Genomic DNA, 16,824 nt, shown 5'->3' with positions numbered 1-16,824 from the left:
TCAACCTCATGCAATCACCAGATGAATGAAAAACACAATAAAAAGGAGACATCACTTTTCATCCAACAACTTGCAAAACTGAAAAGCTGAAAAATCTCAAGTGAGAGAGTCGATAACATTCCATGAAAGCAGGCTCCACCAAGAGCACCTCCCTGTGAGGAGCCTGTCCCTTCTCCAGCCCCGCTTACTCTCCGGCATCTGAGCGGGTGTGTGGCAGGCCCCTTCTGGTGGATTTGCCTGAACACTCCGCTCCACAGCTGACGGTCTGCAAACTGCACATCAGTTCCCCTGTCAGACAAGGTTTCCAGACTCTTGTTTGAGAGTCCTGGCTCCCGCTGCAGCAGTTATAGCCCAGAGCTGTCTGACTTGCAAACACCCGACATTTTTATATGTTGTCTTGGAACTGCTATTCTTGACAACGTCTCCACGAGCCTTGGGAATCCAGGCCACTGTCTTACAGGGTTGTCAGGATCTTTTATACAACACTCTACACATATTGACCAAGTTATCAACAAGCCTGTGAGTCACCCTGTGCTTCTCCTCACATCTACTGTCAAGTTTGCCAGCCTCTCTGTGTCCCAGTAACAGGCTCCACAAGGCAGGAGGGGAGTGACCCACCCACAGCGGGGGACCGCCAGACATGGCCTGCCCAATGCCCACATTCGCTCCTTGGCCCCATGACCCCATTGTTGCCTTGTTAGTCTTAAATAACTACCATGTTCTTCTGGAATCCTAATACTGCACGTGGTTCAAAGCAAGCGCTAAAAAACACACACCTACCAACCTGCCCTCCTAGCTCCAAACCTTCATCTGCAATCACTTAGTGTATTGCTGACTGTGATGGACTCAGAGACAAGACACAACACTTTCATCTTTCTCTCCCAGCAGGTGCTTAATAATGCTGGGTTAATTAAGTGGAATAGCCCATTACCAAATCTTTCTTACAAAACTCCCTCCATCCCATTTTCCCTCTGGTCTCCCTTCTCAGCTTTCTCCTTGCCTCCTTTCTCAACTCTCAACTCCTTTGGGATCTTCCCTGCAGCTGCACCTCTGTGCCATCCTGTCCCATTCATTCCATGCTAGTCTCACTGATTCCACCATTAGATCCAGGAAAACCATCTCTCACAAAGGGAGCATTTCTGCGTGATCTGACACTGGATCCTCCATGCATCTACCTTCTTCCAGGGACCAAGTCCCACAAAACTTACAACTCTTGGGGCTCAATCTACTTGAAACCCAAATGCCAAGACTCACACATACCAGTGCCTTCCTCTCTCCTCTGTGAAATACAGCCAGTTTGGGATATCAGTAGCAACTGAACCATGTTAGGCCGCCCAAGGGAACTCACTGACACGCAGTGAGAACAGGCTGCCTCGGAGTCCTAACTGATGGTACGAGCACACCAGCAAGGTTTTGAGCAGTGTAAGAAAAACCACAACTGGACACTAAGCCCATTGCTCATTGTCATTTCTAGCTTTTCTTCCCCTTACTTCAAGTTCCAAGAGTAGAGATAGCAGGGCCCTTACATGTTAACATAACAGTTTTTAAAACATGAAATGTCTTCTTCCAACTTAGCCACATATGAAATTTGCATTTAAATAGGTTAAAATGTGAAAAATCAGGGGCCTGGAGGTCCAAGAATGAGCCAGGAAAGGAAGGGTAAAAATACTGGCCTGCATCATAGAATATGCCCCTAACTCTTCTCCAGCTATCATCACCATCAGTATCACCACGATCAACATCTTTATCACAACAATTACCACTGCCATTGTTACCATCACCATCGACTACACCATCACTGTCACCATCACCAGTCACATCACTGTCATCACCATCATCACCACCATTGTCACCATTCAACATCGTCACCATCACCATCATCCCTGTCACCATACATGATCATCGCCATCACCACCTTCACCATCATACCGTCATCATCACCAACCCCTTCAACACCATCATCACTGACATAGCATCATTATGCCACCATCATCATCATCCCCATCATCGTTGTTACCATCATCACCATCAATTACACCATCACAATCATGATCATCGCCATCACCACCTTCACCATCATACCGTCATCATCACCAACCCCATCAACACCATCATCACTGACACAGCATCATTACACCACCATCACCATCATCATCCCCATCATCATTGTTACCATCATCGCCATCAATTACACCATCACAATCATGATCATCGCCATCACCACCTTCACCATTATACTGTCATCATCACCAACCCCATCAACACCATCATCACTGACACAGCATCATTACGCCACCATCACCGTCATCCCCGTCGTCGTTGTTACCACCATCACTGTTGGTTACAACATCATCATTGTCAGCGCCACCACTGTCACCCTCATCACCATCACATCAGCGTCGTCATTAGTGACACCACTGAACACTTTCTTGAGCTCCTCAGTGTTCTCTGTGTTTCACGTGTATTTACCCTGCTATTCTTCACGATGACTCTAAGCAGAAAGAGGCAGAGCAGAAACGCCAGCAGGCTGTCTTCACCATCCACCTCACTTCCACCATGCTCTGCTGCTTCCCCAGAAATAAGCCAAAGAAAGGACACCTCTACCAATATGTCACATCACTGTGATGCATGATTACTTACACAATCTATGTAAGGCACATACCTTGTTGTCTCTAAGTAGCATGCACACAAAGGGTTCAAAATGCAAATGTACATGACATATGTTAATTATAAGTAGAGGACACTATGAAATCATCTATTTTGGGAGACGATTTCCCCAGAATCTCCAATGTAGATTTCTGTGTAGTGTTTTGAGAAAGAGAAGATCCTGGAGATTAACCACTCTAACATACAAATTGTTAAAATTGCAGCACCAAGGAGCAGAAATACGGTGCAACTATCCAGGGCCACAGCTTCCCGCAGAGCATTCCATCCCACACTCTGATAGGCTACCATCTACACTCGCAGTGCCTGCCAGGACCCCATCTCAACTCCATGAGCAGCGTCCTCACATCCAGCCTCTACCTCGTCTACACCTGCAGTGACTACCAGGACCCTATCGCAACTCAGTGAGCAGCAGCGTCCCCACATCCTGCCTCTGCCCCGTCTACACTCCCAGTGACTATGCCCCGCTCCAACTCAGTAAGCAGCATCCCCCACCCCGCTAATGCCCCATCCACACATGTGGCAGCATGGAAGGAAATGGGCAAGGTCCGTCCTCCTTCTAATACGCTGACACGAGCAATGGCTAAAAATTTCCTGTGAAGATACACAGACACACACAAATAAAAATCTAGCTCATGTGGGCCAGGAGCGGTGGCTCACGCCTGTAACCTCAGCACTTTGGGAGGCCCAGGCAGGTGGATCACCTGAGGTCAGGAGTTTGCGACCAGCCTGGCCAACATGGTGAAACCCTGTCTCTACTAATAATACAAAAATTAGCCGGGCGTGGTGGCGCACACCTGTAATCCCAGCTGCTCGGAAGGCTGAGGCAGGAGAATCACTTGAACCCGGGAGGTGGAGGTTGTAGTGAGCCAAGACCATACCACTGCACTCCAGCCTGGGCAACAAGAGCAAAACTTTATCTACAAGAAAAAAATATATATAGTTCATGTGTTCTATACCAATTTAGCCTGGTACAGTTACACGGGCTCTTTTTCCTTCGCAATGTCATGGGGCGTGCCAATGCTATGGTCCTACTGGAGCCTGGCCAATGTTGCCTGAAGACAAGAATGCTCAACCTTGCAACAGAAGCTCTGCTGAGCTGTCTTCCTGGATGGTCTCCACAAGCCCCTCTTCAAAAGGCCGCAGCACCCTGCAGGCCCACTCTTGACAAAAGAAACCTACAGGAAACATGTCATTACCAATCTTCACCAGTGAAAGCCACCCACGGGGCAAGCCTCGGATAAGTCTCGTCAGGGAGGGGCAGGGGAAGAGCTCACCCGAGGGGACCTTCACCACCTCCAGCAAACCAGATGTTTGTAAAGATGCAAAGCTATCTACCAGTTAAAACTCACCACACTAAATATTTCTACCCTTTATTCCCTCATTAATTCTTCCACAGGTATTCATTAACATCCACAACGGAAACATTTTGTAAGCCTATAAATATGTCCTGGGTACCTACAGAAACTGGTCTGGACCTGGATACGACTGGGAACACAGAAAACGTTCATGAATCCACACTGCAGAGCAAGAGGAAAGGGAAATCAATAGGAAACCTGGATTCAATCAGATTACCTGAGGCACAGTAAGTAATGTCAGGAAAGTGGAGCGGGAGCCTGAAGGCGAAGGGAGGGACCCACACTCACGTTCTGTATTGAGTCAAGAAAACTGAAGGGACAAGAAGAAAAATGGCAGCAAATGGGTAAGAAGGTGACAGGGAGCTGGGTCACACAGCCTTAGGGAGGCAAGCACCCAAAAAGCACTATAAAAATGAATTGTTGAGAGCATTAACCAATCAATAATCAATCAATCAAGAATCAATCAACCAAGATGGTCACTCACAAACTCCGGTACTTGCACAGGCCTTTGTGGCAGGCTGACTGGCAGTGAGGAGACCCCAAGGCTCTTGTTACGCCCAGCCTGTTTCCCACAGCACCGCTTCCTTAGCCAGGTGCCCCCCAAGAAGGAGGTGAAAGCCCCCAGACCACGCTCTGTTGGACACCCGCTCAGGGATGGGGATAAGGCCCAAGATGCTCCCATTCCAGCCAGGGCAGCCCTTGCTGTGCACCTGCCCCACACTGGCAGCACTCGACGTCCACAGGGTCCCCCGCCCGATGTCACAGGGCGGCCGTGTCCTCACTCTTACCTATTTGCCGTTCTCACTCTCTTCACAGATCCTCACCTCCCCACATCACATCTGCCCAAGAACACTGAGCTGCACTTCAAGATGACTGCTCCTAAAACCCCTGAAGTTTTTATCCTCAGGTATTCAGTTTTACTCTTTCTCATTCTTTCCACATTAACGCTTTTCTTTTCTCAAAAAATCATCATTGGGGCCGGGCACAGTGGCCAACGTCTGTAATCCTAGCACTCTGGGAGGGGAAGTTGGCAGGATCATTTGAGGTTATGAGCTGGAAAACGGCCTGGGCAACATCAAGATCCCATCTCTACAAGAAAGACAATCAATCAATAGTAATAATTGCTAACCCCCTCAACGGGTTCTTATCGTATGGGCATGGTTCATGTGCTCAGGCATGATGTGATCCTCACACAACCCCTTGATGAGTTTCAGTTATTGCCCTCATGAGGCAGACAAGGAAACTGAGGCACAGAGAGGGAGTGGAGCTGAGGTCTGAACTCACATCTATATGGCTCTGGAGTCCACAGGCTTAGCCTTTGAGTCTCTCAAAGATCAATCAATCAACCAATAGAGGTGGCCTTAATCTTCACAAACAGGACACTGAATAAGCTGTGGCAATGAGTAGTATTGATGAAGCACTCAAGAGCTGACAGAGTCCTTTTACATCCCTTGACTCACATGTTCCTCCTAACAGCTTGTGAGCAGGGCCAGCCAGGCTTCACTGTCCACTTCACAGTCCGAAGAGTCAAGCCCAGAGACAGTGAGACCCACTGGGGCCCGGCCTGCTGCTCTGCCCCAGGTGCCAGCTCCCATCCCTAACATAATTACTTACATAATCTATGTAAGAGACGTACCTTGTTGTCTGTACCTTGTTGTCAACCTGCTCCCCATTTAAGATATCCTCCAACACAAGGCATGGGTGCAAAGGAGATCATCTCTGCATTTACATCAGATATTCAAAGGGATCATATTATAGAATATTGCAAAATGAAAGGAAAGAAAGAAGATGGTACCAATCCCTCAAAAACATGTGATGTCTAACTCAGGAAATCCTGTTAGTACTGGTCTACTTCAAATATGTGTTTGGATGGAAACAAGCCCCCACTGGACTCTGTGAGCAGCCCCCGAAGGTGGGACCACTCATCACCGTGAAAACCAGAAGCACCCTCCCGAGAACCCCAGTCCCCCCACACACATGCCTGTGACTGTCCAGGACTTGTCTGTTCCTCACTGGCCCAGCAGCCTGGTGGCAGATGTCCACCTGTGTGTGGGTGCCCAGCACCTAACACAGTAGGCACCTGACCCATGCTAGCCACAGTGAGCCGGCTGGAGGAGCGAGGGTGATGGGGAGCCTGCCCATGCACGCTCACCCTAGGCCAGGGCACACCTGGCTGAGTCCTGCAAAGGCCAGGCTTCGACCCCATCCTCTGGAATAGAGCTCCTCACAGTTCTTAACACTTCAGGCCTGCCAGCATCCCAGGATTGCCAATACCTGCGCAGGCTCAGTGAAGCACAGCACTGCCCCTTCCCTGGTTTCGAGGACATGGAATCAGAAGCTGCCACTTGTCCTTGCCCCCCCCCGCCATGCCCATGCAGACCGTGAGCACCCAGAGAGGAATATTACATCCGTCTAAATAAACCGACAGAAAACAACCCCACAACTTAACATAAAATTCCAGATCACAGTTACTGTAAAACAAATACTTGGATTTATGAGCTTGGCTACACTACTCAGGGAGTTTTATAAATCAAAATCCGCCAGCACAATCAACTAACACAACCCAGACGTCCCTGGCATGCAGAAACCTCAAATCCTGACAACCCAGACCGTGGAGAAATATCTGGGAGGAGGCCAGGCCTTCTTCCCAGCCACAGAGTTAGAAAACAGGAAGGATTTCAGTTAAAATCCATGCGTAAATTCCACGTGGAGGCGACTGGGGAAGGAGTTGTCTTGTGATGCAGGAGCAGAATTTAGAGGCAGCAAAGGGCTGCTTCCCATCTGATAACCACCACCGACCAGAAAGTATTCAGATTAAATTTGGCCTGGGTGCCTCCTCCCGCTTTGGGAGCTTCTGGAAGATTCTGTCTTATTGCCACCTCTCTGGATGGGGCAAGTCCGATGGGAGGGCTGAGCTCAGTGCCCGGGTGGGGGTCAACCCCAGGGTAGGGCTGGGTTTGGCCTTAGGGTGGGGGACTCATCACCTCCAACTGCTCTGGAAAGAACTTTGGAAATAACAGCTGGAGCCATTTTACATGGATTTGCCAGAGAAGAACAGAACAGATCAGTGAGCCAGGTCACAAATTCGTCTGGACTGTCATGCAACTTACATTCCCTGTGCACCTACTGGACTCTAGGCCCTTTGCTGAGACTCAGGATGCCCGAGACACAGCAGTGCACTGCATCCTGGTAGGGGCAGTCGGCCCAGGGGAGCAGACAGATTCGTAAACAAATGATCAGAACACAGCAAGTTCCTTGAGCTCCTCATCATCCTGACAATGTCCGCACCCCCGGCTCCACCCACCTCCCGAGAATTGCCTGTCCCTCCTCTGTGCCCCCAAGAAGCCTGTAAATACCTCTGATACAGCACTCCTCACACAGGATCCTGTTCCCGCTCACTACTCCACCCTACTAGACTCTGAACCCTTTGAAGCCTTGGTCACCATGGGCATCGCAATGCACCAGCCACCGCACCTGCTCAGTAAAAACCTGAGGGTTCACCCTGCAAGACAAAAGAGCATTCCACTTTAGGACAGGGGTGTCCGCCCTGTGTACAGGTACCTGGTGAACAACACAGAACCAGCCCCTTGTGCCTCCTGGGCTCCAGCTGAGGGCGGAGAATCACTGCCCCAGTGAACGTCCAGATGGCTGGCTAGTCATTGGCAGTGGACAGTTCTGGAGGAAGGGCAGATGCTAGGGGATGCAGCGACAGGGCAGGGAGGTGCCTTCCTGAGGACCTGGTGCTCGAGCTGAAACCTGAAGGATGAGGGAAAGGGGCAGAGCAACACGGTCCAGCAAAAGGTCAAAAATGAGCCCTGTGCAGCCAGCCTCTCAAAGCACCTGGGGGAGTCAGGCAGGCACAGCCTCAAAAGGGCCACCACGAGGATGCAGGCACAGGTTCTTCCCACTGGATGGTTTATGGCTTCCCAGAGCCATTCTCTGAGTCAAACAGGAGAGTGGATCTCAAGGACATCCCAGCCTTGGCAGGCAAAGGGTCAGATCTGGGGAAGCTGGGTTAGGAAGGAGGAATGGGAAGTCTGCAGGGCAATGGAGACCGGGGCTCAGCCTCCAGGAAGAAGGACAGTAAAGGTGGAGTGGGAGGCAGGGCAGGCGGCAGAGCCTGGCCAGGGGCTCTCCCATTCTGTGGATCTGGGTCCCAGGTATCAACAGGGATGGGTGCCTGCCCCCAAAAGTGGGAACACTGTATCACCCTGCCTCCTCAGAGACAAGCAGGATCATAGACTTGTTGCTTGCATTAAGTTAGAAAACAAAAGTCTCTGTGCCTCAGCAGCCTTTGAAGGCCAAGGGCTCTTGAAGGTGACATTCCCGGGTGTGTCTCCCTTACACATTTCACATCTGCCCGCCTCTGAGCCGCAAGCCTCTGCACAGGTCGTCAGTCCCACCCATGCCCCCACGCCAGCCTCACGGCCTCCACGTAACTTCCCATTCCCCAGAATCCCTGCTCTGATGATGGGGGCTTATCTCGGCCGCCTCAGCCTGCACCACGACACCTCCCGTCCACAGGGCGCCTTGACCTGAACAGACCACAGCACCTCAGGCTGGGGAGCATCCCCAAATACTCCTGGTCTGAAGCACACACATTGACTCAATGATTCTGAAAAAGCTAATGAAAACAATCACGTCTAAAAGATTCCTGAAACATGGAATCCTGTACGTTTTTTTAAAGGAGTTTCTATTGTTTATTAACATAATTCCTACAGCTATGAGCATAAACATGGTGTCTCCATCAGTTTGGGCTACTATTTAAAAACTACCCTAAACTGGGGGGCTTATAAACAGTTGCCTATTTCCCACAGTCATGGAGGCTGCAAGCCCACGGTCAAGGCATCATAGATGCGGTGTCTGGAGGGGACCCACTTCCCGGTTCGGAGATGGTGCCTCCTTACCGCATCCTCACATAGCCAAAGGAGCAAGGGAGCTTCCTAGGATACCTTTCATAAGGGCCCTAATGCCCCTCATGGGGCTTCACCCACACAACATAATCACCTCTCCAAGGCCCCAGTCCTAATGCCACCATCCCGTGGAAGGTTAGAATGTCAACATAGGGATTTTGGGGAGACACAAACATCCTGACCATACACATGGCACACGTGGGGCAGAAAGAAAGAAGAAGGCAGACAATCCCACAGAAAGAAGAAGGCAGACAATTCTCTAACAGAGGTCCGCATGCTCTCAGTACACACACGCCCAAGAGCACAACCCCCACCATGTCCTAAAGCCAGCAGCACCAGAAACCAGAGGTGGGCCCATCCCTCAAGTCAGAATGTCTCTGCCTCCAACGGTGCCCATGGCTGCTGCTTCCTCCCCTTGCCTCCACCAAATGCCTTGAGTGGGGGTCCCTCCTCGGGGATGGAGCCTGCAAGTGCTCCCTGAAGGGTGGTGGCCATCCTTCCTCCAGAAGGTGGAGGTTTTCCTTCATCCAGGCCGGCTCCTGGTTCTTTCTTCTGACAGCGAGCCTCCTGCCATGAAGTCAGCAGGACATGCAGCCTCCCGAGCCTACCACATCTGGCAGAGCTTCTGCCAGTTCCCTCTGCAAAAGGCAGCTGTGTGCTGGCCACCACCCACCACAAAGAAAGGACCCAGGGCTCCATGGGGACAGTCCCTATTGAAGCCCAGCAGCCCAGAAGGCTCAAGGAAGAAGAGCTTCACCTTATGGGGCTAAGAGCAGAGCAAGGAGTGAGGGAGGAATTCAGACAGACACACACACACACACACACACAAGAACATGCATGCATGCACTGGGTGCACACAGGCTGGAAAGGTGAGCACATCTCACCACACCACCCCCAGGACTCACAGCCAGCACGCTCTGGGCAACTCTCTGGGGAGAAGCTGAACCAGCGCCCTCTGGAAGGGGGCACATCTAGGGTGCAGTGCAGCACTGCCTGCCAGCACAAAGCAGCCTTCTGCTGAGGAGGCGGTGGTCCTCCTCTGCCTCTCTGGCCTGGCAGACCAGGCCCTTTCATGGACGCCCCTCCCTGACTCCCAGCTCTGCACCACTGGGTCTGCATCTCCATGCCTATTTTAGGGTTGAGAAAATGGGCTTCGTAAAGCTTTCCAGGGTGTAAGCAGCACAGCCAGAACTTGAACCCACCCACATTCTGATCTCTTTCCACTGCTCTAGACAAGACATCCCATCTTAGCTGAGGAGCCCAGAGCCACAGGCAGGGACACAAGGGGAGCAGGTGCCTGTGTGCCCATAACGCCTGCACCCTGGGTGCCCCTGGACAGGAGCCAGCCAAAACAGGCAATGGCAGCAGCAATGTGTCCCTGCGGTGGAAAGTGAGCAGCAGGGTAGGAGGAGGTGAGGAAGAAGGCGGGATGAGGCAGCCATGAGAAGAGGGATGAAGTCACCTAGCTGTATAGCTGTCCATGAGTGAGTTTCTTCAAGGGAAAAAAATAATGTGGCTCAAAAAAGTTACCACCACTGGCCACGAATCTATTTCACCGATGAGAAACACCAGTGATACACTGGGTTTCTTGGAGTAGAGGAGCGTTAGCCCAACAGGACGAGAGAGAACGCTGCACAAGGACCGCGCTGGCAGCCCCACTGCTTGTCCATGTTGAGTGTGTGTGGGGTCTTCCAGGCCAAGGTGGCCTTCAACTCCCAGGGGTGATGCTCTAGGTGTCACACTGCCTCACACCAAAGCAGAACTCCAGAGAGTTCCAAGAGGAGGTGAGAAAGCATCTTTACCAACAGACACATCGATAGATGGGGTGCGGGGCCATCACACTGGGCCTTGTTCCCATGAGTGCCTGGATGTTGCCAGAAGCTGTGAAATTTAAACCGTTATCTGGAGCTAGCAGGGCTTACTGCATCTCCCTTAACGACCAGATGACACACAGCAAGATAAGCCTGTTGAACATCTTGTCCAGAGAGAACACTGTTTGTTCCCTCTCTTTTCTTTAAGAACAAAAGCAACTCCTGTGCGTATGCGCGTTCTGTCTCTATGTCCCTGAAGATAAGATAACGGACGTCATAGAGTGCTGACCTCTATAAAGTGGCCTGAACAGGAGGGATCCTTTCACACGAGTCCTCACAACATGGAATGTCGGTGTGCTTGAGCAAATGCATTGACTCAGACACACACATGCAAACACAAGTGTGCACACCCGCATGTCCTCACACGCATGAACTCAGTCATGCATGCATGCACTGCATACACAGCCATGAGTACATGCACACACACACACTCAAGCACATATGCACCACTCTGCCGGGCCTCCTCAACCCTCCTGAATATTCCACACATCACATATTTAAACTGCCACAAAACAGAGTTCATGTGGAGCCGGGGGATCGATCTGGGGTCCCGCCCTTGCCCTTTTGAGTCTGTGCAACTGCAGGACAGAGGAAGAGACACAAGTCCCAACCCAGAGAAGGCACCAAGACGATACTCTTACAGAGCAAGAAAGAAGACAGGCTCCCTGCCATCCAAGACGGGCGTGCGCGTTTCATGGCGGGAGGCTGTGCTTTCTCCAAGCTCTTCTGTTTCATTGCTTCTGTTTACTTTGAAAATAATAAATACTACTTACATGGCAGGAACAGAATGCTGACACACTAAAAAGGATGTCTGAGATAGCTCCTCGGTAAACTCAGTTCTCGTTTATACAAAGAAGGAAAAATGACTAAGCGGTATAACCAATGCAGCGCAGTCCAGGTCACCGTGCTTAAGTCATGCGAAAGGCCTCTGAGTGTACGGAGCTCCCCCGGTGGATTACAGCTCAAGGATGTGTGGTGCAGAGGCTAAGCAAACACACATGCGGCATCTACCACGTGGAGCCACCCACAGTGGGTTCCCTGGGGAGCAATCCTAACACCAGCAAGAAAACTAAGTGCCACACGCTGGCTGTGTGCTTGACGCCTGTCTTCTGCCCTTGCAACAGCCCTTACCCTAAGTCCTAGACCCTGAGCGAGAAGACTTTGCCCCTGTCAGTGGCAAGGCCAGGACCCAGCTCTCTCTGACCTCCATCTTTGCTCCTAAATCAGACCTGTCCCCACACAGCACCTGACAGGCAGAAGTCAGGTCAAGGGGAACTCTGGGCTGTGCAACTTTGCCTGAGATGTCATCACAGGGTGAGAAAGCTGAGAACAAGCCCACGGTGTCCCTGCTGGTGCCACGCTGCTCAAGACAGCTCTCCCCACACCCCCCGACAGCTCTGCTGGCACAGGACCAGGGCTCTGGGATCGACAGGGGGCCTGACAGCTCTGATTCCCAGGCTCTCTGAGCTGCCAGTTTCATCGTTCCAATTCAACCACAACTTTCCTTTTCCTTCTTTTCACACTTGAGAGTCGTAGTTAGAGACCAAAATTTTAAAATATGAGCATTTCTGCAAGGGCGACATTAAAAGTCAGAGAGACTCCTTGGGCTTCTATTTTTGCCGTGTTCCTGGAAAGGCACAAGGCCCCTACTGGACCCTGTAGGGTGGGACATGGAGGGGTTGCTGTATTTGCCCATAGACATTTTGGAACAAGCCTGATGGAGGACACCAGTCAGAGAGCATCGGTGTTATTTCTCATTACCTTACACTGCAGGCCGCAAACAGAAGGGCCAACACACTTGGCTGGCATGGCTCTCTTGAACTGAACAAGCTGTGCAGGGGAATGGTCAGTGACAGGCCATGGCATTCACAGATGACCATAATATCACCCACTGCAGTGCCGTTTACAAATAGGGGCTTAAAATACAGTGGCTCATGCCTGTGATCCCAGTACTTTGCGAAGCCAAGGCAAGAAGATCACTTGAGGCCAGGAGTTTAAGACTAGCCTGGGCAACATAACGAGACTCTCTGTCTTGAAAAAAATAAGAAAATTCGCCGGCATGTGGCACATGCCTATAATGCAGCTACTGGGGAGGCTGAGGTGGGAGGATGGATTGGGCCCAGGAGGTCAAGGCTGCAGTGAGCCCTGATCATGCCACTGCACTCCCACCTGGATGACAGTGCAAGACCCTGTCTCAAAAAAAAAAAAAAAACGCCCTGAATCACAGGGTGTCACATCAGTTTGCTCTGAGTACACTGTAGCGTCTGTTCTCTGCCTTGGATGCAGATCTAGATGAATTACACAGACAGCTGCCTGGTCTCTGGCTTCTCCTTAGAGACCAGGTAGCCAGTACCCACCACGCATCCAACACATTCTTCAGCACTGACTTCTCCAAGGGGCCGAGTCGGAGGAGGGGCACCCCAGCCTTCTCAACCAGGCTCAGGCCTCTGAACTATAAAAGAATGCCTAGAGCCCCTTAGAGGCCCCGGGTCACATCTGCAACCCATTAGGTTTGATGCGTGCATCTTTCCATCATAGGCACCCTACTCTAAAGCAGCCATGAGGGACCACTTGCAGGGTCTGCAGGGAGGAAGGCACTGAGGGGGAGGTCCCAACAGCACAGAAGCCCACAGTCTGAGATTCTGCACATTCTCTAAAGGAAATCCCTAACCCCACAGATGAAAATGACGCCAAAGAGAAACCCCAGCACTCTCCAAGGGTCTAGTCAAGAATTAATTAGCAAACAGCACAGTTAGGTTATGAGGAAGTCAACTGGCTTTCCTGGTTCAAAGATGTTCTGTGTGGTGTACCCCACTGGTCCGCTCAGCAGCCCTACCCCCAACCATTCCCGCATTCATTAAAATCACACGTCTCATACTAGATTTATTAATGTGCAGTCACAAAAGAATTAGCAAGTTCCATTCATTACTTGATGTCTAAACATCAAGCAGCCAAGCTGGTGGCTTAGCTTAGTGACAGAATCTGAAAGGAGGCCATACCAAAATGAACCCTAATTCTAAAGACTGAAAAATTTCATTTGCAAACTTGAGTAAGAGATCTGAAAGTCAAATTAAATAAACTGAGTTACTGACACTTCAGAGCAGACCAGAGAATAAATGATTAATTTACACATTGCTGCCTCCTCTCCCATTGAGGAAATCTGCTCTTTCTGTAAAAATGTCCTCATGAGCATGTATCTGTGTAAATACGGTTGGCCCCTGCTAAGTAAGGCAGGGTAAGGGGACACATAAGTTAACAAGGGGAATTTCATGATTTAACTTTCGGAAACGCCCCCAAAAAAGTTTTCTTTTTGTTTTTTTGTTTGTTTTGCTTTGGATTAATCAGCGAGAGAATCATAAACACGGACTTACCTCGGCATGAAATGCCTTGACCATCAATAATCTGTTTGCAAACTCCGCACACTTTGGATTTTTTTTTGAAGACCTTGTTCTTAAAAGTGTGCAGACTCGAGGATAATTCTTCTGGCTGAAAAAGTAAAGGAAGAAACTGTCAACATTTCCTCTCATAGTTTGTTTCTTTTTTCTTTTCCTTTTTGGGAGATAATAAATCTAGTGGAATTTGTAAAGAGCAAAAACAGGAACTTTAGCAAGCAAACAGAGAAAAAGAAGCCATCCTGGTGATCTAAACTTCCTAAGACGAGCCACAGATACCCTGTCAGCATTCCCAATTCCAGAGTCCTAGATGGACACTCACTCCCACCCAACTCATCAATCCCCACATTACATCAACCAACATCATGATGTGAAAATGCACTCCCTTCCAGACTTGAGCCACAGAGCCACAAATTCTGTGACAAAGTAATCCACATACCCTTCTACACTCTCAATCCTTTTTATTCTGGAAGAATTAATTAGCAAACAGCACAGTTATGTTATGAGGAAGTCAACTGGCTTTCCTGGTTGAAAGATGTTCCAGAATCACCACTAAGCCCTTGAGCCTCTCTAAGCTCTTCTGCAGAAGAGACAGTGCAGCCTGTGATACATGTGTGGTTCTTCCTCAAACACAATTACAAGCATTAGCACTTGGAAAAATGAAACGCTCAGCCACCTATTCATGTTTGCAGAGCCAAAGCTCACAGTTATATGATAATCTTATAAGAATTCAATTTGCTTTGAGAGTCAAGCACCAATCATACCTATTTGATGATATGTGACCATGTATTCTATCAGTACCTAATATCCATGTGGATTCATTGAAGCCATTACTCACCCACTGGAATAATTAAATTTATTTGAAAAGATGAAATAGTATCTAGAATGTGGAATAAATGGTACAACTACTTTAGAAAATGGTTTGACACTGTCTTATAAACTTAAGCATACACCTATCCTCTGACTCAGCAATTCCATTCTTATTTACACTAAAAAGAAATAAAATTCTATGTCCATAAGAGCAAGAACGGTCCTAACAGCTCTATATTACCCAAGTGTCCATCATAAGGAGAACAGATAAAAATAACTATGGTATATCCATACAATGGAATACTATTCAGGAATATACAAGCACGAACCACATATGACAACATGCATGAACATCTAAAAACATTATTTTAGCTGAGAGACGCCAGGAGTACACAGTGAGTGACCCTACTTACAGACTGTACACAAGCAGGCAGTCTACCTTCAGAGAAGTAATAATGGTTACCTCGAGGGGTGTGTGTAGTGCCTACAAAGGGCATGAAGAGGGTTTCTGGGTGAAGAAAGTGTTTGACTTCCCACTCTGGGTGATGGTGACACACAGCGATACCCACATTTAAAGTCATTAAGCTGCATGCCTAAGATTCTCACATTTTACTGTCTAAAGACCTATAAGAAAGTTGAATATATATATATATATATATATATATATATATATATAAACAATCCCCGCTGGGTGCAGTGGCTCATGTCTGTAATCCCAGCACTTTGGGAGGCTGAGGCAGGTAAATCACAAGGTCAGGAGTTCAAGACCAGCCTGGCCAATATGGTGAAACCCTGTCTCTTCTAAAAATACAAAAATTAGCTGGGTGTAGTGGCGCATGCCTGTAGTCCCAGCTGCTTTGAAAGCTGAGGCAAGAGAATCGCTTTAACTCAGGACGCGGAGGTTGCTGTAAGCCGGTATTGTGCCACTGCACTCCAGCCTGGGTGACAGAGCAAGACGCCATCTCAAAAAAAAAGGCACAATCCTGGAAAGATGTTAGTAATATAGTGTTAAAGATATGGTAAGACAATGTTAAACTATGTGATAGTATTTGTATTTTTAAAAAAAACCTATAGGGCTGGGCATGGTGGCTCACACCTGTAATCCCAGTTCTTTGGGAGGCCAAGGCACATGGATCACCTGAGGTCAAGGGTTCAAGATCAGCCTGACCAGTATGGTGAAACCCTGTCTCTACTAAAAATATAAAAATTAACTAGGCATGGTGGCATGCACCTGTAGCCCCAGCTACTATATATGAACTTCCACTTCTGATTTGATGTAGTACCAGGAACTGGATTTATCCTCACCTGAAGTAACCAAAAAAATGTGCAAAGTATATGAAAACAAGGCACTACACAGGAAATGGAGAATGGTGATACCTCAGAGACAAGAAAGAATGAGGCAAACTCCACAACTGCCCCTAGATTGCTGCCCTGAGTAAGCTTCCAGGCTGCAGCTAAGGAAGAGGGACCCCAGGCTGAACCCAGAGTACCGCCTGGGCTTAGGAGAAGGTGCTCAGAGTCCAGGGAGAAGAAGGCAACAACGGTTTGCTAGACAGAGTACCACAGAACAGAGAGCTGCAAAGAGCTCTGACGACCTGCCTTCCTGCAGAAGGTCCCTTCAAGCCTTCAGCTGAGTACTGATGAGCCCATGCATGGCCGTGTGTGTGTGTGTGTGTGTGTGTGTGTGTGTGTGTATACAAAAAATATCTTCAGCTGAGTACCGATGAGCCCGTGCACGGCTGTGTGTGTGTGTGTGTGTGTGTGTGTGTGTGAATACAAAAATATCTTCAGCTGAGTACTGATGAGCCCATGCACG

At 49.2% G+C, this 16,824-nt stretch overlaps 1 protein-coding gene across 4 annotated transcripts in view; it reads right to left on the bottom strand.

Moving 5' to 3' along the window:
- TNS3 (tensin 3) overlaps nt 1-16,824 on the bottom strand; it is a 315,575-nt gene that overhangs the window by 240,803 nt on the left and 57,948 nt on the right. For all 4 annotated transcript variants that reach the window (XM_017500856.2, XM_037728608.1, XM_037728609.1 and 1 more), the window contains one exon: nt 14,178-14,292. The gene's annotated coding sequence lies outside the window, so the exon portion shown is untranslated. The remainder of the gene's footprint in view (nt 1-14,177; nt 14,293-16,824) is intronic.

This window comes from Cebus imitator, unplaced genomic scaffold, assembly GCF_001604975.1.
Source record: "Cebus imitator isolate Cc_AM_T3 unplaced genomic scaffold, Cebus_imitator-1.0 Scaffold272, whole genome shotgun sequence".
Taxonomy (NCBI): domain Eukaryota; kingdom Metazoa; phylum Chordata; class Mammalia; order Primates; family Cebidae; genus Cebus; species Cebus imitator.
The sequence above is the reverse complement of the archived record's forward strand: the minus strand, read 5'-3'. Positions and strand labels throughout refer to the sequence as shown.